Below are 13,610 nucleotides of genomic sequence, written 5' to 3'. Positions count from 1 at the left end.
CCAAGAACTTCACTAAGCGTTCCAGTGTTGGTGGTCATCCTTAAACCACCACCTTATGCCAACATTTCAGAGAGCTCATTCAACTTAGTGCTGCCATGCATTTTTGCACATTTTGTATTATAACTCTCTTCTTGGACTCATATATACCCCTTCGGATTAGGGGGGAATGTTGGACACCTAATCCTCTAAGGGTTGTTGTGGAAGTTGAACAGTCAAAGGGAGTCCAAGAGACCACTTGGAATATGAAACCAAGGGTCACTAGAATTGTATAAATGTGTATCATTGTGAATAGAAATGCATTCAATGCTCAATCTTTCACACCCTTGTCTTCGCCATGGTTGTGTCTAACAATTTTTACATTAATCACTTTATATAAATATTATTATGACTATGTGGGTACCGATGAAGATAAGACCTCTTGTAGTTAAGGTGATATGTAATATATTACAAGCTATTGTTATTGATTATGTGATAATGTTGGTATGTTGGGTTATGCTATTAATCTTAAAGAATAATCATCATTACTATGTAGGTTATATAATTATCTCAGAGATTTCACAGTTCAAAATCATCATTGGTTAAGTGTCATTATGTTTAGGGAATATGAGACATTATTAATGGACTAAAAATGTGCACAATAACTATAAAGACAAATACGATGGATTTAATGCCATGGAGTTAGACCTTGGTTTCCCATGGGATTTTTTGTTGAATATTATATTGTCATTGATGTAAAAGGTGGGGGGAGTCTGAGAATGTCAAAGTTAAGGGGAGACCAAGATGGATGTGCAACTTAAGGTTAAGAGTACTATAGTATTGTTGTAGAATTTACTAAAACTTGCCATCAATGACAAAGGGGGAGGTTGTTAAAAATATTGTTTCCAATGATGTTAAACAAAGGGGGAGACTACATATATCTAAGATAAATATTACAAGATGAGATTGCCAGAAATATTATTTTCATTGATGTTTAAGATAGGGGGAGACTACAGATGTCCAAGATAAAATTTTCAAGATGACCTAATTTTTTCTTAATGCCCAATTTCGTTGCCCTATCTATTTTACCATATATGGTAGAAATATGGTGACAAAATTGTAACTGATCAAGAAATTTAATCTAAAATCAAGAGACATAATTCTACTCTACTGAACTGCAAAATTTAATTCATAATTTAGAACAACATGCAATAAGAAAAATCACACATGCACAATGTTTTTTTCTAGGGGTACCCACCTAGGAAAACCCCCTTAAGCCTCTTTGCATTAAGTACATGAATAGAGATGTACTACAATTGCTTGCCCTCTTTGAGAAAAAACTACAAGTGAATAACCCATCTCTCTACTTAATGAGATGCTCTGACCTAGACTTAGTCAATTTCTGCCTTTGCTTGAGCCCCTATTCCTTTGCATAAATCCTGAGGAATTACCCCCTATTTTTTAGGAATTTTCCTCCAATTGATTGCGCAATTGCCAAGGATTTATCATCTAACTGCATGCGACATCTATATGATCAAACTAGTTTACAATGACTTGTTACACTGCCTTGGAATCTCCACCACAACTAAGGAACTCGAATTCCTTGCATGCACTAGTTATTTTGAGATGATTGATCAATTAACTAGATGATCATTGAGTTAGATTGACGTCCCACTGCACAATTGACCTTCCACTAGTTCCATTAACTGTTAGAACTTGTTTAACTAAACACAAGTAGATATAATTGAAGTGGATTACTAAAATTTATCAATCACACATGCTTAACTGAACTCCAAGTCCCCTAAATCAAATTTACTGAGCTAACTGAGTGATAGAGCCATGTCACACAAGTTGTATACAGATGTGGAAAATCAAATTTTTTCAATTTGACCAAGGCAAAGTCAAATATAGCCTTATACTTCTTTATGTTTCAGTCTGCTGCATGCTAAACCTTGAAGATCCATCTCGAACCCACAACTGATTTATACCACTTCCAAAACACTGCTCTTCATGATGGATTCATATTCTTCCACCATTGCATCAACCCAAACTAGTTTCTCAACTGCTTCCTCAAAAGAGGATGGCTCAGTCTCTATAATATTGTCCATTAGAGCCATGTAGTGAGTATACCTTCTAGGTGACCTCCTTTTCCTACGGAAATTTGAAGGAGCTACGACATTATCCCCGATGAGCCTCATCATTGGGTAACTATATGGACCTTAATACACCTCCAAGCTTATTTAAATAGACTCTTCTCATAATTCCTTACATATTTTGATTATACTTTTCTTAATGAGATGAGTAAAAGTGAGATGTTATGCCTAGTGGACTAATGTGCATTGATTGCAGGTTTTTGAGAGAAAATCATGGAATTTTGGCTAATTAAGGGAAAAAACTTGAATGGGACAAGGAGGAGAGATTGTAGGAGATAGATCCTCCTCATTTACTCCTCAGTCATTTGAGAAATCCTCCATCAAATCACACTAGCTCGGAGTTGCAAGTAGCCGAGTCATGAAGTTCAAAAGGCAACCGAGCCAGTGATAGTTAAAGAGCCAGTTCATCTTGAGTTTGGGAACCGAGCCTCCCTAGATTTAAGGAAGTCGTTGGAGACTTCATTTGTATAAATAAGGAGGCCTAGAGCCTCATTAGGATTCAAATTTTTGATGTGAAAGCACTAGGCATTTCAAGACTTGTGGAAGACATTGTTATGTAATGAGAAAGAGCATTTCCTTGATCCAACACTGAGTTGACTCAGAGGGCTGAAGCTCTTGGGTTAGGACCCAACCCTAGCAGCAAAAGGCTCCTCTTATTGTATATGTATGTTTAGTTGGTTTCATAGATTAATGGTTGAATTGTATTTAGCATTATTTCATTGAAAGTAGTTGTGGATTTGATTAGTTTGCTTCCATTTGTGCATTGCTTCAGCAGTAGCTTAGGAAGATAAAGGAATATCAAAAAGATGTTAGTAGGTGGATTTTGCCTCACTCCTCCCTTCAGGGACCATGGTTTGAGGAAACAACTGCTATGCAGCCCCAAAAAGGCAGAATTTTGATTTCTCACGGAATGTAGGGTTTTCTATTATTTAGGCCAGCATTTTACTAGTTTTCAAGAATAGGATTTAATTGTCATTTCTGATGTCTTCAGCCTTGCATTAGTTATCACAAAGGTTTCACATTATTCTGCAAGTTTTCTCGTGCATGAAATAGGCAGCTAGCTCATGAAATTCTGTTTTCTTTAGTTAATTAAAAATCTTTCTTGTTTAACATGATTCATGGATAAATGTCAGTGATTGATGCAGTGCAGAGAGATTTCATGACCAAGAACCCCATCCTAACCTCATCCATCCATTGTTATCACTTCTTCCACTAAGTGCCTCACCAAATTCATCCTTCCTTAAGAGAATTTCTCTAAGTTGGTTGAGCAAATGCAACCATCTCAAAAACTTTGTTTTGAGCTCTAAAGGAGTCATAACCACTCCCTTGCCTCATTTCTCCCACCATTCACCTTCCCTAAGCCCTACACCACCTTCCAAATCCCTCCTCTTGCTCTCGGTTGTATCTTGTAGGAATACAGGGGATCCTATAGGAGCATTAGGACATCCTATAGGAGGCATTAGGACATCCTATAGGTCAACTTGTCGTGGCCTGTTTTGAGGCCGAATTATGGAAAAAACACCTAGGAAGATAGGAGAAGACCCCTAATTGCCTCCCAAGCCATCTAACCATTCACCATAAACCTTAATCCATGTGCCACATCACCAAGAGAAGTTAGCATTCACATTTTCACACAAAAAAAGACAAAAAGGAAAAAGAGTTATTGTGTTCATTTGCAGGCCCAGAAGTAGAATGTTTGGATGTTTCGAATTGCATGCCTAGGATAGTAGGATTACACACATATTAACTTATAATTCTTTTGAAGAAAAGCCTCTTAGCATTTAGTTAGATGAATGGTGTGTTTAAGAATTTTATTTTAGTCTTTTCCTTACTAAAAATTTTCATAATTGAATGGCTCTCTGTCCTGAACATTCTAATTGGAAGTCTTCCATCGAAGTTTAGCTACTGCTATGGCAAGGGCTTTGATGGATAGGAAGTATTCTACCCCTTGCTAGACAACTACTTTATGAATGGGTCCCAATGTCTGGATCACACCCTTCTTTCTCATTAAGCTTCTATGCTTATCCCACAGCTGTAATTCACCCCTTACCCAAAGGTCTAACCTATTTTCTTGTCTCTGAAAGGTGTTATGGGCCTTGAGCCATTTTAACTAGTTAACAGCAAACGAAATGAATGCTTGAAACTAGACATCAACCACAAAGGGGCTTGGATTCTTCTCCATTTCCTCCTCCAATATAAAGTTATGCAAATAAAATTCACAGAGTAATCGCTGAACTTTTACTCCATAGTGTTTACAGCAGTTAATGAAATCATCAACAATTTTTAATTCTATAGGCTTCCCTGCCTTAATAGCCTTAATTTTCAACTGCAAATATCTTTCTAATAAAAACAAAGCATAATTTTTGGTAGGGGACCTACATGCTATAACATATGTATATAGAGAACAGAGAGTATCCATTTGACTCATGACTGTGTCTAGTCTATTGGTTACCTTTTTAACTTTTTCCTATGCCCTCCGACATCTATCGAAGGCCTCACTCTCTGATGCATTGATGTTCTTTACTTGCTACTGTAACTTTTGATATTTCTCCTGAGGAACAATTTCTTCTGTGAGCTTTTCTATAATCTGCTGGGCTTGTGCCAGATCCTTTTGGAGTTTTACTACCCTAGGGTCATTGTCCGTCAAAACAATTTTAGGTTGAGGATCTACCCAGATCTTCTTATTGCGACATCTGGCTTCCTCAGTCTGTGTTTCTTTGTCATGAACTGTCCGGTCAGTCGTGATGCTGGAGGACAATGCCTCTGTCTGGACGTCCTTATTACAGACTGGTGTGTCTTTTGTTTGGGCCTCTACATTTGTAACAACCACATGCTGTTCCTTGCTGTCCCTAATGGATATGGGCTCGGTTTGAGTCTCCTTTGCCTTTATTTTATGGGGTTTCGTCTGGGTGGCTGCATCCTTTGTTCTTGGGGTTCTTTTTGAGATTTTCCCCATTTTTAGGACCCTTATTTTTTGTCTGAGTTGTTTTACTACATTTAGTAGCCTTTGCTATTCCTTTCACAGTCTTTTGATTTCATTCGTCTTCTTCTTCGAAGGAACAACTATTTCTTTTCTTGGACCTGGGCTTTGTTCTTTAGGGATTGTACCCTCGCCTTGGCTTATTTCCATATTTTTTGTTTGGAACACTTCTTCAGTGTTCTCGTCCTCCTGATTAGGTTTCTTAGGGGAGGTAACCCTGGTTTGATCTGCTATTTCCCGGGTGGCTTCTACTTCTACTTCTTCTTCGTCATTCATCTCCTCAGATGCACTCTTGCTGTGAGCAGAGTGTTCTTGTGATTGCCCTTCTTCTTCTTCCTCATCATTCATCTCCTCAGATGCACTCTTACTATGAGCAGAGTGTTCCTGTGATTGCCCTGCCTCAATATTGAGGTTGAGCGGGCTCTGAGGTTGAATGTGTAGAAATTTTGAATAATATGACACATATTCACAGAGATTATCTTGATTATACACTTATAAGTGGAACATGCATAATACATAACCTCCTCTACATTGATCATCAATTTACAGAAGTAGAAACATTCACAGGCGCACATAGAAGCATCAATCAAACTCATTAACACAGTATGTATCCCGGGGAAAGCATCTCGCTAAAAACCCCAACTATCTGTATATTATATTGATTGAATCATGTAAAAATACATAGTACAATACTCATCCCAAGTACTCAATACTATCTCCTCATGCTACACACAATACAGCTCAGATTTGATCTCCAAATCTCCCCCGCTGCTTGCCTGCCTCCACAGCTCAATACCTGCTCAAGAATTGATGATAATGGTTTACCAAACTCGTATTTGACCTGCAAATAATCACTCACATTGTGTTGGACGTGAGCACAGGCTAAAATTCTTGGTATTGGCCAATTCATTGGCATACTCAATCCCTCTGATTGTGCAAATCATCATGCACAACTATAGTCACAACTGATAGCAATCTGATCCTCTAACACCTGTCCCTGCTGAACTGAACATGCACTGACATGCAACTGAGTTAACTGATGTATTCTATAGTTGCATTATGAGTTAATAACTTGTGAATTAATTAATAACTATTTCACCCAACTCATCTCTAGTCTATTTGCCAGTTAGACTAAATAAAACCAGTTTAACAAAGCTAAACTGAACACAACTCCATCAACTGCACCTCCAGTCCACTAAACTCAACTCACTTGAGTTCTAACTGAAGTCCTACATGCAAATATTAGTCATCCCATAGGTAACCACGTATTTCCTTCTGGGATCTGCATGTACCACATCCGTAGCTCATCCCGAAGTGCTCCAAGAGAATAAGATCAAGTTTATAGTCCAAATATTATTATGAGACAATAATATTTGACTTTTCTATTTTTGACAGCCAGTCTAAAAATAGACTTTGATCACTCATACTGTGATCACCCATACTGTGGTCACCCATACTGTGGTCACCCATACTGTGATCACTCATACTGTGATCACCCATACTGTGATCACCCATACTGTGATCATCCCTGCTGGGATCAAAAATAGAACCTGCACCATAATTTGCCTGCGGGCCCACTTAGTGAAGGCGACTCTTTTCACTAAGCTCCATCATCTTGTTGCAATCTCAACAAGCATTTCTTGTTGCACACTTTTCAACACTCCCTCTCAACAAGAAAGGCTTCCTCTCAAACCCGATCCTGTAACTCTGGAATGTTCTCTATGCAACACATCTGGCCGGTCCACTTGCTCTATCATCAATGTCTTTGACTGCTATTGCCTCTGTCGACTGAAGACCCTGCATCTCTGTGCTCTTCAGTATCTGACTGCTCTAGCCTCTGTCACTTTGATCTCTGACTGCATCTGTGTTGCTGCTAGTTCTATCTCCCAGCATTGCATCCACACTGCACCTCCCAACTGACCTCCCTGTTGGGCTAGAAACATCCTCTGATGCTGAAGCTCTACCTGCTGCTGACAAGTTCTCCCTCTCTGACATCTGTGCTACTGCAACATCTCCATGCATCTCGCACCATTGCACACCTCTCTGTGCCACCTAGCACTGTGCAAAACACTTGTGCCTCTCGCATTGCTGCAGCCTGCTAGCTATGCGTTATCCTGGGATTCCCTGCACTGTCGTTCTCTCTGCCGCTCCATCCGCATCTGTCTCTACCCAATCAATCAGTTCCTTCTACTACACATTGGGGCTCCCGTAGCAAGGTCTCATCCAAGAGGTTGGGTACCTCAAGGATCTTGCCCCTCCTCCTTGGGACGATCAATCCACATCACCCCACCTCCTACCTGGAGGTATGGCTGCATGCGATCCCTCAGCCCACCTGGCTCGAAGTTTCCCCCTATTGGAGGTCTCTGCATGAGTAGATTTCTCTACTCGATCTCCTCTCAGCTTCCCCTGTTGTGGCTCCTCCACAACCTCCTGAAGCTGCTGCACCAATCGTGGCTCCTCCAAAATTGTCTGAGACTTCTTCTGGCTCTGCATGTTGAGAGGTAATGTATGCTCCCTCTCAACCACCAAGTCTCCATCATGACAACGAAAGCATTGCACTTTCGATTTGTCAACCTTCTTCCCATCATTGGAAGAACAAGATTCGAAAAGAGAAACCTTCTCCTTCCCCTTCTTCACCTTACTCGCTAAGGCACAGTTCTCCTCATCCTGCATGGATGAAGAACCGTCTCTGGTGCTTCGTCTAATCTCCTCCTGCACAAGATCCGACCAAAGTCTCTCCCATCCTGGCAATTTCTCCCGACCATTGACAGAGTCCTGATAGGAATGCCAACTCTTTGGAAGACCAAGGAGAGCTAAGCTCACCAAGTCCTCATCATCAACAGTAACCCCCACACTTCCCAGCTCATCTCAACACTAAGTGAAATTCGTGAGATACTTGGGCATACTGTCACCATTCTCGCATTTGATGTTTCTGAGTTTATCTTTGAGCGCCAACTTCCTCTGATCGCTCTTGCTTTGGAATAGATCTGTTAAAGCCTTCCACATCAGATATGGAGAAGTCTTTCCATGCAGGTTGGACACAATGTGATCCTTCACGCCCTCCAACAGAATCCTTCGACATTTTGCGGTCTTCTTTTGCCAAGCATCAGCTTGAGTAGCATCAGTAGGCTTTGGGACATCTGTCTCTATGAACTCCTTCAGCCCGTTATCATCCAATACTACCTCCATCCTGTCCTTCCATGCAATATAGTTTGAGCTGCCCTCAAGGGAATACTCCAATCGCAATCCTGTGAAAGACATCTGAGTTTTGACACCAAGAAAAACACTGCTGCAAATTAGAATTCCACCAGCAACCAACTCAACTGCCTCGGATCTAAGATTCGTGAGAACAAAATATTTCTTGTACAGAGATTGACTGTAATGGCATTCACCGGATATCTCACCTTCCAAAGGAAGGATGAATCCAGAGGCTACCTGGCCTGATTACAGACTCTGCCTGAAGAAATAGAATGTAAACACTTCCTGAATAGTAGATCTGATGATCAACAACTCTGATACCATGTAGAAACTTTTTCTACAAATCAGCTAGCTCTGATACCATGTAGAAATTTTGAATAATATGACACATATTCACAGAGATTATCCTGATTATACACTTATAAGCGGAACATGCATAATACATAACCTCCTCTACGTTGATCATCAATTTACAGAAGCAGAAACATTCACAGGCGCACATAGAAGCATCAATCAAACTCATTAACATAGTATGTATCCCGGGGAAAGCATCTCACTAAAAACCCCAACTATCTATATATTATATTGGTTGAATCATGTAACAATACATAGTACAATACTCATCCCAAGTACTCAGTACTATCTCCTCATGCTGCACATAATACAGCTCAGATTTGATCTCCAAATCTCCCCCGCTGCTTGCCTGCCTCCACAGCTCAATACCTGCTCAAGAATTGATGAGAATGGTTTACCAAACTCGTATTTGACCTGCAAATAATCACTCACACTGTGTTGGACGTGAGCATAGGCTACAATTCTTGGTATTGGCCAATTCATTGGCATACTCAATCCCTCTGATTGTGCAAATCATCATGCACAACTATAGTCACAACTGATAGCAATCTGATCCTCTAACACCTGTCCCTGCTGAACTGAACATGCACTGACATGCAACTGAGTTAACTGATGTATTATATAGTTGCATTATGAGTTAATAACTTGTGAATTAATTAATAACTAATTCACCCAACTTATCTCAAGTCTATTTGCCAGTTAGACTAAATACAACCAGTTTAACAAAGTTAAATTGAACACAACTCCATCAACTGCACCTCCAATCCACTAAACTCAACTCACTTGAGTTCTAACTGAAGTCCTGCATGAAAATATTAGTCATCCCATAGGTAACCACGTATTTCCTTCTGGGATCTGCATGTACCACATCCGTAGCTCATCCTGAAGTGCTCCAAGAGAATAAGATCAAGTTTACAGTCCAAATATTATTATGAGACAATAATATTTGACTTTTCTATTTTTGACAGCGAGTCTAAAAATAGACTTTGATCACTCATACTGTGATCACTCATACTGTGGTCACCCATACTGTGGTCACCCATACTGTAGTCACCCATACTGTGATCACCCATACTGTTATCACCCATACTGTGATCATCCCTGCTGGGATCAAAAATAGAACTTGCGCCATAATTTGCCTGCGGGCCCACTTAGTGAAGGCGACTCTTTTCACTAAGCTCCATCATCTTGTTGCAATATCAACAAGCATTTCTTGTTGCACACTTTTCAACAGAATGTACTCACCCATATTGGCCAAAATTTGGGCCAATTCATCTTCTTGTAGAGGGTTTTGTAATGGGCTTCCACTGGGATCTACGGGTGGCTCTGCTTCCTCCCCTTCTTCCTCGCTGGACTGCTCAGTTTCCTCCTCTTCTTCCTCGCTAGAGTGCTCTGTTTCCTCCTTCAGTTCCTTTTGCATGTTTTCTACTAATTCTTCTTCCATGTTTTCCCCTTCTTCGAGTTGTGGGGGTTGCTCATCTTCGGTGTCTTGTACTTCTAAGGGCTGGCTACTGTTATCTTGGAGACTTCCCAACATTCCCCTGCTTCTTCTTAATCTAGAGGTCTTCCTACGTTTTTGCGGTCTAATTGATGTGCTAGTAGTCCTTTTTCGTTTTGGGGCTGGTAAGGCCAATCCCCCTTCTATTGAAAACACCAATTCTTCCCAACTAATCTGTTGTTGAGTGAGACTATAACTGACTATTAGCCGAATTAAGCTGTGATGACTTACTACCATCTCTGTATGACGAGATTTCCTTATGCTTTGAGTAGCATCATGCAATAAAAAATTTAAATGTACAGGCAAATTTACAACACATTTTTGTTTTAATACTGCTAATAATTTGAGATGGCATGGTCTTACCACATCCTTTCTCCCACCGCATGTGATGTAGCTTTGCACAATTCTGGCTAATTCTGCCCATGGTTCTCCTAGAGTTGCAGGCATGTTATAGACATATTTGGGCACTGCAACCCCAATCACATATGTCCATAAAACAAGGGCTTATAAACCCTAAAAGTGTTGTTTCAAACCCTAAAGGATCAAGGTCAACTGATTACATCATTTCCTAGAAGTTCTCCCTTAAAAAATGCTCATAACTGGTCAAAACTAGACCATACAGACTGCTCCATGCTGAGGGTGCGATGCATCTCACCTGTTACACACAGGGGGTGTGATGTATACTGAAAAGCCCTTCTGTAGGTTGCGATGAGCGAGAGCAAACAAATGGCAGAAACAGTTTGCTAGGTGGAAACTCAATGAATCTTCTAGAAACTGCTCATATGACACTTGCCTCTCTGAATTCACCCAGGGATGAGTAAGAGATCATGAAATCTCCAAGTGGAACTAAGAACTATCAGTGAAATGACACTAATCAAAATCCTAGAAGCTGACTCACTCTCCTGCAAACATCTATATATGGATCCCTCATCCTAGAGATCCAAAGGCTGGAATTTTGTAATTTGTAAGGAAGTGCTATTGGTTTCTCTTTGAAGACATTGTATTGTTGGGTGATCTTGCTTTGTATGAGGTGAAGAGGGCTTTCATGCTGGGAGGATGATGCTGGATCAGACAGCTTGGTTGTAATCCTCTCTTCTACTACTTCTATCAATAAAGCTATTTGAGTTTTCCTCCATATGCTTGTATATCTCTGAATCTTGTATTTGTATATGCATTTATATGGTTAATGTACATCTGATCCTACATTGTTTATGGTTATAGATCTCTATGCTTTGATGGTATTTTGCTGCTTTGACTCTACAGGTGTTCTTTGAAGCGGGACAAGTGAGAAAGGAGTGGCGAAACCTCTATCAAGGGAGAGAGGAAACAAGCAAGGAGACCAAAAAACACTGAGGTTGGTACTCTCTGCTTCTCTCTCATCTATCTCTCATAAAGGAAAACACAAGTAACTTTAGTTAGTTTGTTTCTAAGATAGCTACCCGTCTTAGTGGGACTAGCAGCTCTGAATGGACACTAGTTTTCTCGATAACAAAATGGTGACTCCGCTGGGGAACGAATAGGTTGTTTTTTTGTTACTATTGTTTGCTTTATAAACCACAGATGAAGCCTGAAGTTAAGCAAGCTAGCCTTTGAATTGCTTTTGCTATGCAATTGAAAAGTAGATCAACGCTGCTTCATTCAATCTTCGGGTTGGTTTATGAACTGAACATATAGTTTGCAAACATCCTAAGTGCCATGGTGGTAGTTCAAATAACCTCATTAGATCAACCCTTATACTTTGTGTTTACTCACAATCATTAGCTCAGCCTAAATCCCTAAACTTAGCTGCAAACTGTGAGTGAAAACCAAGCTCAGTCTCATACCTAGACCATCATATTGTCTCTCATTGGAAATCTGGATGCATCACACCTCCCGTGTGTTGCAGGTGAGATGCATCCCTGTTTCCCTGTGTTACAGGTGCAATGATTGAGTAAGACTGTTTCTGCCTCCTGATTTTGGTTTTTTCTTCATTGTCTTCAGCTTTATTCAGTAGTTTTGCTGTCTATGATCAGTATATCATTGTCGAAACCATCTTACTTTTCATTATTCAGCCTCCACTGATAAGGAATTATGAATGTTTTTTTATGTATTTTTCATCATTTACAGTTCTCCTTTGCAAATAATAGCTTAATCGAACTGTCATCTTTTGATTTGAAAGTGTCGCAAGTGTCGTTTTCAGTCAAGAAAAAGAGTGTCGTAAAGCATTCCTCTTTTAGATAGTCGATTACACTTTTTCCATCGTATTTGATTTTAATTAATAATATTTCAAGTGTCGAAAGCAATTGTAAATTAAAAATCGCAAAGTGTCATCTTAGCCTTCCTTTCATTTTTCGAAGAGAAAATTGTTAGTACTGTTGCTTTGAAAGAAGATAGTACAGATTTGTACTTAGTTTTCTTTTGTCATTCTCACATTAAGAAAACTGAAAAAATACATCCATGTGCATTTGCATTTAGACTGCATGCTGAAATTGATTTAGGAAAAGTGCATCTATTGTGTGCTCTCTACTCTATGTTGAAAGAATTTCATCTCTCTTTCCTTAGTAGCTAGGATTTTCATTGCAAAAAGAAAGTAAACGACTGTTTATCATCTTAGATTTCATATTTAGGAATTGTATATCTATATCACGTGGTGAAACTTAAAGGCAAAATTCTTAAGAAATATCAACTATAAAATAAACCACAATGAACATAAAAACGCTTTGGAACCTAATGCACAACATCTAGAGGTCTAGGCTAGAGACGTATTCTGGCGCTTTGGAACCTAATGCACAACATCTAGAGGTCTAGGCTAGAGATGTATTATGGTGTCGTAAAGCTTGGTAACTATCGCTTTCATCGTAGGTTGGGTGATTCCTCCTCTTTGAGATGACAAGTGCCAGTACAGACTTGTGCTCCCATGTACAGTCGAGTATATATTGGGAGACCCCAATAGGCTACATCCTTTATCCATAGGAATCCGTGTTTGCCGCCCTATCGGTCCCAATGCACTGAACATAGCATTCGGGAAGATTGACCACCATACCGTAAAAAGTATTCTGCAGTTTTGCGATTGGTTTGGTAATCCCTCTATCTAGATTTCTAGAGTAGTCACTTTCGTTCCTTTTCAGACTCCTTAAAGGAAAAGGTCCATCTGAGCACTTGTCACTTCAGGCTCATTAAAAATCGAAGGCGACTAGAGTCATCTTTAGCTTTTTCTTGACTCTTAAAAATTGAAAAAGCAAGTTGTGTCAAAGCATCATAAAATTTATTTTAATCGGAATAACGTCACTATTCCCTCATTGGTCTTAGGTTGAGAAAATGGAGTCTACCAATCAAGGATTTCCCCTTCGGGGAAATCCCAGTCCCTTCTCCTCTTGGGGAGATGTTGGTGCTCCACACATGGCTACATTGTCCCTTCCAGGATTCACAATTGGCCTGCAAGTATGGATTTTCTCGACCTCTATCATTCAAA

The sequence above is a fragment of the Pinus tabuliformis genome, chromosome 7, assembly GCF_031772625.1.
Source record: "Pinus tabuliformis cultivar Carrire ecotype Pingquan chromosome 7, CPIR1, whole genome shotgun sequence".
Classification (NCBI taxonomy): Eukaryota; Viridiplantae; Streptophyta; class Pinopsida; order Pinales; family Pinaceae; genus Pinus; species Pinus tabuliformis.
This window is presented reverse-complemented; position numbering follows the sequence as displayed.